Raw genomic sequence first — 11,702 nt, forward strand, 5'->3', positions numbered from 1 at the left:
GGGGAACCAGGCTACAAGTATTATACGCTTGCATGTCCCGAGGAAATGTAGCCACATGTGTCAAAATTATGAAATGTAGTGTGAAATAGTCCAAATACAATAAAAGGACATGTATCCGTTTGCATGTAACTCAAGGAATCCAGAGAACAAGTGCTATTGTAAGAATATCATCAGTTTTTTCTTCAATTAAACGACAGGCTTTTAAGACATGTAATTCATTAATTTACAAATACTTTGCAAAAATATAGTTAACTACAGTCAGGTACAATTGGTTCTTTCAATTACCTCGGCCAGATTCCTGTCACCTATGCATGAAAGGGGGACGGGATTCTTTGAGATTGAGATTTCTCATGTTGTATAAGCTTACAGAAACTGAACAAAGGTTTTTTTTTTATCTAAATATTGAATTCTTTTAGAAGTTATTGTACAATACAGTAGAAGTTATTGTTCGACTAAGCTCCGCCTATAGAAGTTATACTACGTTGGAATTAAACCAAAGGTTTTCTATCGATTGAAAATACGGCTAACATCAAAAGACAATGTACATCACCATGACAGAACTATAAATAAACAGCGAAAATTTTCAATGAAAAGATCCGCGCACTTGAAATCAATCAATTAAAGTATACGGAACAGACGACGGGCTAAATATTTATCAAAAAAACTGTAGTTAAGATTTATTTGGAGGAATCCATCAATTAGAAACAAATGCAAGTTAACCAGGCCAAAATAATGTTAGTTTCTCAATCTGTCTCTCTGTCTCTTGCTTATTGTAATTATTATTAAATGTGCATTAGCCTACATTATTAATTTATGTACCTTGTTCTTTGGAGAGAATCGTAATATTTATGTCGCCCCGAACGAAGTCGGGGACGATATATTGCAAATGTACGTATGTTTTGTTCTCCGGGTTGTTTCTCGGAGATGGTTGGGGCAATCTTTCTGAAACTTTCCTCAAAGGACGATCACTGGTTGTAGTTGTGTTGTGTGATTATTAAGTTTCAAAATGTCTACCGACTCTACCGTGGTCATAGAAACCTACCAAAAGCGACGAATTTTGTCCGATATTGTTTTCTCTTTTCCACTGGTCATTCGTCATAAAACTTTATTGATTTAATGATTATTATCTGTCATAGTGCAATTTGCATTTAAAAATTGAAAAATGTCAATAGTTGCTATGGAAACGGGAAAAGTGAAAATTTTTAACGTTATTTTTAAAATCAAAGTACTGAAAGGACTCAGGGGCGTAGCCAGGGTACTTTTGATGTGGACGCCTGAATAGGCGGGGGGGGGGGGGGCTTAAGAGCCCAGGAGGCGAATCTCCCGGAAGCTGGTGTATTTTCCACGATTTCGATGTGCATATTTGACCCTCCTGATAGCATTTTACTAATACTTTTACGCAGCCACATTTGAGGTCTGATCTTTTCTTGTACAAAATGCGGAGAAACACTCAAAAATGAGAAAGGATCTATCCAATAATGTTGTTTGACGAAGCCACTAAAACAAATTTAGAATTTTGAAGCTCCACAAAATACGTATGGTAACATACGGTAGTTGGTTAGAATGTTAAAAATTCACCTCTAAAAATTGCAATAAGAAAGACAGAAGAATTCTTTTCAACTAATTTTCTTGCTCATTGCCTACCGCGGATATGTTCATCGTATACATTTTAAATTGAATGTTCATAAATACATATTCACAAATCTGGTATCTCTAAATTAGCAACAACTAGAAAAACATTTAGGCCTAAAATATATACTATTGGTTTTAGACAGTATTACGAAAGTCTATACTTGAACAGGCCTCTCTTTTTTCAGTTTTTTTAAACTGAATTTTACCAGTTTTTCGATTTTTGATATTCATTTATAAAGCTGACTTATGATTTTTGAAGTCCCCCATAAATCCGATATTAGATTGAAATTTTGGGGGAATATCTAAACAGAAGTTAAGCATTACGGTTAGAGGTTAATTTCCAGTAATAGAAATTGAAATTCTTGGCATTAAATAAATTTATCGTTTGTTTTAAGGGAGCCGATTAGGGTTTTTATTGTGTGAAATCTACAATTGAGAAACTCTTTAAGGATGTAATTACATTTCGAAAAAACTCAGCAATATTCGATAATAAAACAAAATCCCAGAAAATCTTTTGATTTCAGTGAGGTGTACATACCATCGTAAGTAATTTTTTTTTTAATTTTTAAAATTATTCACTAATATTTTTGCAAAAGTTCTGAGTACGCTTTAAAATATTACGCCTATCTCGCTCTCCTGTTCTCACTCACTCTCTCTCCCTCTCTTTCTCTTATTATTATTTTTTTTTTGAAAATGATGTGGACGTTTGTGCGTACCAACGTACGCCTGGCTACGCGCCTGGGACTGATAGGAGTTGATGGGTGTCTAAGCTTAGCTAATGGGTATTGTTTTTGTAATTAAAAAATGAAAATCTTGTCCAGTTCGGGGCGACATACACTATATAATAGCAGACTTTCCAGTTATTATTATTAATATTTTAATTTAAATTCATTTCATTGTACCTATGAAATTTTTTTTTTGCCCCAATACATTTCTTCTTCGATTTTTAAGTTTGTTTGACACTTTTACTTCACCGTACAAATACCATCTTCTTATAAAGGTTACTTGATGTACAGGTAGGTTTCAGATGTGTTCTATCCTTTTAATATTACAAAGTTTAGCTTAATATAATATAATGATAATTTTAAATCATTTGTTCTATTCAGTTTTATTTGGCCGGGTTTGGTACATGTACGTTAAACACAAAAATAAAATAAACTTGGACCATTCTCTAGCGTAAAAGTTTACTTAAGTAATGTTAGTTTATAAACAATATATATGTACTGGGCTAATGGCGTGGAGATTTAGCTATGCGTATCTAAGCATAGAATGTTTACGTACGCAAATGATGATATGTTAGTGATCTTTGTCTTTGACCAGCCATTGGAAATTACTTATCAGAGGCAGCAGCAGTTTCACAGATATTATGTTATTTTTTACTTATCATGATTTTATTCAACATGCCTCAACATTACCGAATACAGTTCTTTGTGTAATACTTTTAATAAAGATAACCTTTTTAAGTCACCTGAGTTACTCAGGTGACCTATTGCTATCCATCTCGTCCGTCGGCGTCCGTCGTGTGTTAACAATTGAACATTGCCAGCTTCTTCTCTGAAACCACTCACCCAATTTCAACCAAAATGGTTATATAGCAGTTACATGTATGCGTGAATGGAAACATAAATTGTGAATTTTATGGTCCCTGCCCCCATGAGGGGTGGGGCCAAGACCACTAAAATTATTGCAATCTTTAAAAATCTTCTTTACTCCTGGACATCAAGCAGGCAAACTGTTGGCATGAATGTAATGTCAATTGAGTCCTCTATCAAAATTGTGAAATTCATGGCCCCAGGGTCAGGGGTTCTAGTGCTAGGGCGGGACTAATAAGATTATATAGTGAAAATGCATTATAACTTTGAAAATCTTCTCTACTCCTGGGTATCAAATAAACTAACTACACTGTACATAGTTATGATGAACAAGAGTGCCTCTTCCAAACTTGTGAAATTTATGGCCCCTTAGGGTCAGGGGTCCTGGTGTTAGGGCGGGGCTCTATTGATTATATAGTGAAAATGCATTTATTCTTTGAAAATCTTCTCTGCTTCTGGGTATTAAATAAACTAACATTAAGTACATAGTTATGATGAACAAGAGTGCCTTTTCTAAAATTGTGAATTTTATGACTCCAGGGTCAGGGGTTCTGGTGTAAGGGTGGGGCTCTGTTGATTATATAGTGAAACTGCATTTATTCTTTGAAAATCTTCTTATCTGCTTAAGGAATGACTCTAATTCTTGGCCATATTATCGAGTATAATCTGGTTTGGGTCAGTTTACGCTTTATAATCCGCGAAGCTGATTATAAAAAAGGGTAAACTGACCCAAATCAGATTATACTCGATAATATGGCCAAGAATTAGAGTCATTCCTTATAATTTAATTTTAAAATAATTAAACAACTTTTGATGTAAAATTGTGTTGCTTTTTATAAGTTCAAATTTACCGCGCAATAATACAACCGTAGTAACGGAAGTGAAGTGAAGCGAGGGGAGGTAATAACTGATACATAGATCTAGCAGCCATGATGCTTGTTTACATGAGGTAAGATCGAGTAATTGTTTATAGTTGAAGGTACATTTATTAAATCTGGAATTTTCCATGGATTCCGAGGACTGGAAATGAGGGGATTGCATGGATATGATGATTAAGCTGGTTGTCAAGGGGGTGTGTCCCCATACCAAACCAGATTATACAAAATGTTATGCGTTCCTTTTTGGAAATCAACCAATGAGAGGCGAGAATACAAGCAAAACTAAATTATTTCTGGATATTAAATAAACTAAGTAAGTACATAGTTATGATAACGGGGACGTATCAACGGGGATGGGGAGGGGGGCGCAGAGGGGCCTGCCCCCCCCCCCCACTTTTTTTCCCAGCATTACCTTTACTATTGAAAACGTCCACTGAAAGGTTGGCTGCCCCCCCCCCACCACTTCTTACCACAGTATAGTGATATGAAGGAATTGTAGTATTGTATGCAAAAAAGTGGAAGTAAAAGGAAGTTGGCCTTGGAAAAAGTTAGTCCCTCCCCCCCCCCCCAATTCCCCACGAAGTATGATTTTCGACTTTGGGCAATTCCCTTTTTTTGGCTTGTCAACTTTTTCAGGCAAGTAAAAAAAAAATTCTCTGGTTGCCATCCCCCACTTTCAAAAACGATGCTGCGTGCCTGGATAAGCAAGAGTTCCTCTTCCAAAATTGTGAAATTCATAGCCCCAGGGTCAGGGGTTCAAGTGCTAGGGCGGGGCTATATAGATTATATAGCGAAATTGAATTATCTCTTTGAAAATCTTCCTCTCTGCTCCTGGGTATTAAATAAACTAACTGCGTCCATACATGTAGTTGTGATGAGCAAGAGTGCCTCTAAAATTGTTCTAAAAAAAGTTCTAAAATTGTGAATTTTATGACCCCTAGGTCAGGGGTCCTGGTGTTCGGGCGGGGCTCTATTGATTATATAGTGAAAATACATTAATTTTTTGAAAATCTTTTCCTTTGCTCGTGAGTCAATGATCCAAGTATATATATATTAATGATGAAGAAAGGTGCATCTAGCAAAATTGTTATTTTTTATGCCCACTGTGTATGGCACGCCAAATTTACAAAAATGAGGTAATCATAGTTTCACAATTGATAAACTAGGTTTATCGACTGTAAACTATAGTTTACAAACCGTAAACTATAGTTAACGATTCGTTAAGTATAGTTAACGATTCGTTAAGTATAGTTTTCATCTGTAAAACTATATTTAACGGTTGCTAATCTAAGTTTATCTGTCTATAATAAAGCGTTAACAATAGATTTTTTTTTACAAACAAAGATTCACGTTTGTAAACTATAGTTTACAATCGTAAACTATAGTTAAGAGTTGTTAATCATAGTTTCACAAATCGTGAAACTATATTTATCAGATCGTTAACTATAGTTAACGGTTTGTAAACTATAGTTTACAAATCGTGAAACTGTATTTATCAGATAATCTATGTTTTGCAATCGCAAATGATAGTTTTCGGTGTTAAGTATAGTTTACGGTTGTGAAACATAGATTATCGCGTTAACTATAGTTTACAGATGTAAAATATAGATTAACGTTGTTAACTATAGTTTACAGTCCGTAAACTATAGTTTACAACCGATAAACCTAGTTTATCGATTGTGAAACTATGATTTGCTCATTTTTGTGAATTTGGCATGCCATACCTGTGTACTAAAGTGGAAGTGCATTTTCTCTTTGTTACTCGGATCTACCTCTGGGTATTAAGTAAATAGAGTAAGCATGCTAACTTTATAATTATGAAAAGCAGTTGTACCTCTTTCAAAATTGTGAATTGTAAATTTCATAGCCTCTGGTTTTAAACACGAACCAAAGTTAATTGTTTGAAAGTTGTTACATAATAGTATGATAATACTCAAGTGACCTATAAGGCCCTTGGGCCTCTTGTTGTTACTTTAAACTAGTAAGTCATGCTGAAACTGGAAACTTTGAGTAAAATATTAAGTAAAAATAGAAGATACATAGCGTCGGAATTGAAAATTCACATGTAAGTATCCGACAGATTAAATTTTCTTACGAGAAATTGTATCATTCAATGTTTACAAAAAGTCAACAGAATGATTCAAATGGGTCCTAGAATAAAATATATGTAAAATAAAGAATCATTCATTGTTTTCAATGTAGTAATTTTATTCTTTTTTCTCCAGTACTTTTTAAGAAATGGGTTAAAATATAATCCAAGGATTTAATGATGATAATAATTGTTACTAAAGATATTCAACTATTTTTCTAGCTGTAACTAGGCAATCTTTTATATAACATTTTTAGATAAGTTTTCCTATTGTAAGGGGAATCCCGGCAATAATAAGTTGAAGAACTTTCTGGTTTCATAATTTATTTATCAACAATGATATTGGGCATTATTGGCTCTAAAATTAATATAAAATATACAATAACATTAGAATGGTACAATAAAATATAATGGTAGACATACATAGGAATCGTTATTCAAATAGTGTCATAAATAAATATTTCACTCTATGGAATGTTGTTACACTTTACATGTATGAAGGGCAACAACTCTTACAAGCTTAATCTTTAAAATTACCTCCCACAATCCTGAAGAGTTATCTTTCATATATAACCAAAATAATAAAATAGTAATGCATACCGGTTTGTGGAACCACGTCCGTCTGACATACTTGTATGCATCTTTTCAGATATGGTGTTACACTATATTAATAATAAATAAAGTCCTACAGATATAACCCGGTTGTTTCAATATTTAATGAATGATTAAAGCTTCATTAAACTGATCATGTAACTGATTATAACAAAGAAAGGCCTATGGACACTCCCCCTCCCGGAAGTGGAAACGCAGATGCTTTGTGGGATATTCTCCTAATATCAATTGATTTTAATGAATTCTTAATTATTTAATGATTCATTAAGTAATAACACTCTAATGAAGGTTTTGTACAACATACTTTAATGCCTTCATTAACTAATGCATCATTAAGAATTTAACTATTCATTAGGCTTAATGATTCATTAAATTTAATGAACCGTTGATACAACCGAGTCATGCTCTTTACAATAACTCTGTATTTACACAAAAATATTTCTTATGAAAATATTTACTTGTATACATTTAATAGGATCTGAATATATAAACTCATACTGAATTGTCAGATTTATCCACATCTGATCTAATCATAGACATAAAATATTCTATACACATATTTTTTACAAAGTATCTTATTCTTATATTCTTATGAATGTCATAATTCATATTCTAATTAATTAATATAGATTAAAAAGGTTAAAAGTATTAGTACTTTACATGTCTGTGTACTGTCTTTGTCAGTAAGTAAGTAAGATTTCAAATATTTCAATAATTCACCATGTCAAAAACTCTGAAATCTTTCAAACTGAGTAATCATCACACAATGAATGAGTGTCTGTGTGAATTGTATAGGTGGATCTAGAGGAATGGGTGGTAACACTTAATACCTTATTAGTAATAGAAAGACTTCAGATTTTAATTTATGTAACTATCTTAAATTTATTTTAATTTTAATTTATTTAACTATCTTAAATTTATTTTAATTTTATTTTATTTAACTATCTTAAATTTATTTTATTTATTTAATATATATTACATTATTTAATAAAATATACTAGTACATCTACTATACTATCATATCACAAATGTAATAAGTTTCGCTATAAACCCTGAAAAATGCTGCGTCACACCGGAAACAGTTATGTCACACGCCGGAAACAGTTATGTCCCCCCGACGGAAGCAGTTATGTCACCCTCTCGATCACGTTCACTTGCTTTAACGTTTCACATTTTAGCTGGGGTTCGAGATTTTAAATATTAATAAACAACGGAGCCTTATTCTTAACGTTAAGAAACCATTTTTGGATGATTTGTGTAAATTTTAAAAGATTTTTTTTTTTTTTTTTCAAAATGTCATATAACATATACCACATGGCTTCTCGATCGGGCGACTACACAAGAACAACCCCTCGGTGACAGGCTTTTGAATGTTATGTCACCCTCTGCCTTCGGCATCGGGTGACAAAACACTTCAGGGCTTTCCTGTCACTTCGGGGCAAATAGTCTGGTATGTCACCCTCGAAGTCATGTGATATATGTATAATAACGAATAGCTTTAAGGAAGAGATTTTTTACCGGGTGGTAAATTCGAGGTGAGGGAGGGGCTTATTTTGTACAGGTGTGAATGCCTTAGGGGCTAGCTGTCTACCTGTGGTCACCTGTCTCCTAATCCCTATACACAGGAAGTGATTTAGTACACAGTGAAATACCAAGATATCAAAATTAATTCTACCTGTGTTGGGGATTTTGAGACAATGTTAAAATTAGTAGTAAATAGGCATTTCAACTATATATTTATTTATTTTTGACTGTTTGAAAACACCCCTACCCACTTAAAAATATCATCATGATATCATATAGTATAAATTAAAATATTTTAAAAACCAAAGATTGTCATAGATGTAAGTGTATGTGTTAATTAAATACAAAACTCCTGTAACAACTTAATTTAATCACCCCATCTATTCATTAAATGAAAAAAGACATTTCACTACAAAGTAAAATATCTAGGTCTATCATAACTTTAATTATTAAGGTTTTGTCACCATGAAACATGCTAAAAAATATTTCTTGTCAATTCTTATCTGAATAAAAAAGGAAAATATTAGTAACCCATGATTAGAAACTTGCATTATTTTTAAAATTAATTACTTAACACAGTGCTGTTCTAAAGTTTATCAATACCCATTTCCACTTAAGGTTTACGATTTAGCATATTAAAAATAATATCGAAATCTCATCTAAAAATATATATTTTATGTACCAAAGACTAATTCTAAAAAATCAAATTAATATATTTTAATCTTTTCAAAAACTAAAGATATACCGGGTATTTTATTCATATATTATCAATCTAAAACTGTTCAAAGTAATATAGTCACAACCCGACATTTTGATCTTTTCATAACCTCCGCTTGAAAAGCGGGATGGTATATAGTAATTAGGATGTCCGTCCGTCTGTCTGTTACACTTTGGGGGTACCCATCTCTCATCCACAACTCCATTTATACCACTGAATGAAATTTGAAGAAACTTTCAGGGAATCTTTATTACATATATAATGCCATTGCGCACATCGTATCATACTTTTTTTTATCCGACACGTATTTTGGGTTTCCCATTGCAAAATATGTACACTGCCATTATATTTATATAGGAGGTGGTGTATCATTTAGTTAGCTCATTGCTCACAGTTTGTTTTCATATAAAGCAGACTTAGTACAAAAACTTCTACATGAAACGAGGGAATACTCATGTTTTGGGCTTCAATTAGATATATGGTATATATTCTAGCTATCAGTTTAAAACAATCATTTATTATAAATATTGTGTAAAATCTTTATCGTGGTATCTCCAACCGTGATATGGGATCTCAGTTGGTAAGGTCTCATTTGAAAGATTCTTTTGTTCCCTAAGAAATTAATACATTAATACATATGCTCAATGTTTAATAAAATTACGTTTTCTTTTCCTAGAATGGAGCAAGCACCCCAGATATCAGAGACAATCTACGTGGTTATGTGTTGCATCGTGGGTACGCCTACAAAAGTGTTCATAAGACGAGAAGTAGGTGATATTAGTGATGTGTTAAAGAAGTCAGTAAAACCATATGGACTAAGAGTTATGGTCAGTGGAAGTGTGGGAGAGGGGTTTGGTGTACTCTCATCTGACGTGGACTTTATGGTATGGCATAATGATTATCGTGTGATACAGGATTTAAATCAAGTAGCTAACTACAACACAAAAAGATGGAATTTTCTGAGACTCCTCCAGGATATGCTTTGTTACAGCTACTGTTCTCTACAAACAATGTCATCATACAATCATGTGTTAAAAATATCTTCACTCTACCGTGCGCTAAAATAAAACGTAGGCTTTATATAATAAGCTCAAAATACAGAAAAAATGCAGCAGTATTTGTTAAAGATAATCCTTTTCAACATGGACCTTGTATACGTGGGAGGGATTTCTGTATTGAATATGAATATGCACACTGTTTTGAGTGTAGTCAATGGCCACTCAATGCCACTTCGTTTACTCAGAGGTGCAAGTCTCAAGCATGGCCCCCGAATCCTGTTTTAACAGAGATTATCAACTCTGGTTGTCATCTTGTACCAATTGGATTCAAAGGATCACATCAAGAAGATTTGGAATGGAGGATTTCTTTCTCTTTTGCTGAACAGAAACTTGTGTATTGTATGAATCACACACAGTTTATGTGTTATAGCTTACTGAAATTATTTTTAAAGGAGGTCCTTACAATAGAAGATCCACATGGTCAGCCCCTTCTTTGTTCATATTCTATGAAAACTGTTTTATTTTGGGTCATTCAAAATAATACTTTAATAGACTGGAATCCACCAACTCTATTGTCAGGATTTTGGTTGTGTTTTAGGTTTTTAATATCATGAGTGCATCGTGAATGCCTTCCAAACTTTTTTATACCTCAAAATAATATATTTATTTCGAAAATTTATGGGCATTCACGACAAGTATTGCTAGAAAAGCTTTTTGAAAACTATAGCTACAAACTAGGGATTGCATGCTTATTTCATTGTTACTCAATCAGAAAATGCTTAACACTGGCGTATAGTAACAAGTTATTTGTTTTCAGCACAGCTGAGTCAGATATTATTTCTAAATTAAGCCTTGATTGTGAACTCTTTAATGAAATTGTTAGCAACGACACACCTTGGACGATTTGTAATGATGCGAGGCTTTGTTTCGTTCCTCTGTCTATTTCTGCAGTGAAGTATTTACAGATGTCAAACCTCTCTCCAAGGCAACATGTTGCTCTCAGAAAATTTATATCAACAATTCTCAAAAATATTGTCTATCATTTATATAATATATCTTACAATGTTTACAACAAAAGCAGATTGAGAAATTTGTATGCTTGTTTGAAATTCTTAAAAATAAGTACACATCTGGGATTTTCATCGGATAGGATTTATTTGGCTTTATTTCTGTACTCAATCGGTAAAAATGTAAAGGCAATCAAATATCTAAATATGATAAAAAACACTATTGCCCAGCGTTATATTATGTTTATGTTTGAACATAATGTAGATGAAGAGAAATATATCGAGGAGGTAGGAGGACTGCCACTGAGTCAGAAAATGCGGAAGGCTGTAATTGTAGACATTTTTCTGGATAACAGTAATATAATAAAAGAATTAGAATTGGAGTACAAATTGTCTACAAGACGTGTTCTTCTTGTTCCTCCATATGTCATGACACTTATGTTATTAGTTTTGTGTAACCGTGGTAAACCACATAAACAAAGAGAAGCACTGAAAGAACTTTATCTTCTCCTCCATTATGACACCACTAAATGGCGATTTCTTTGGCCTCTATCATGGGATATATCATGGCAGATTCTTGGAATTTGTCAACAGATCTGCGGGGACCATCAAGGGGCCTTTTTGTCCTATCGAAACTCTCTCAAAGAAATAC

Source organism: Saccostrea cucullata, unplaced genomic scaffold (assembly GCF_032062105.1).
Source record: "Saccostrea cucullata isolate Sc308-1 unplaced genomic scaffold, CSIRO_AGI_Scuc_v1 ctg2886, whole genome shotgun sequence".
Lineage (NCBI taxonomy): Eukaryota > Metazoa > Mollusca > Bivalvia > Ostreida > Ostreidae > Saccostrea > Saccostrea cuccullata.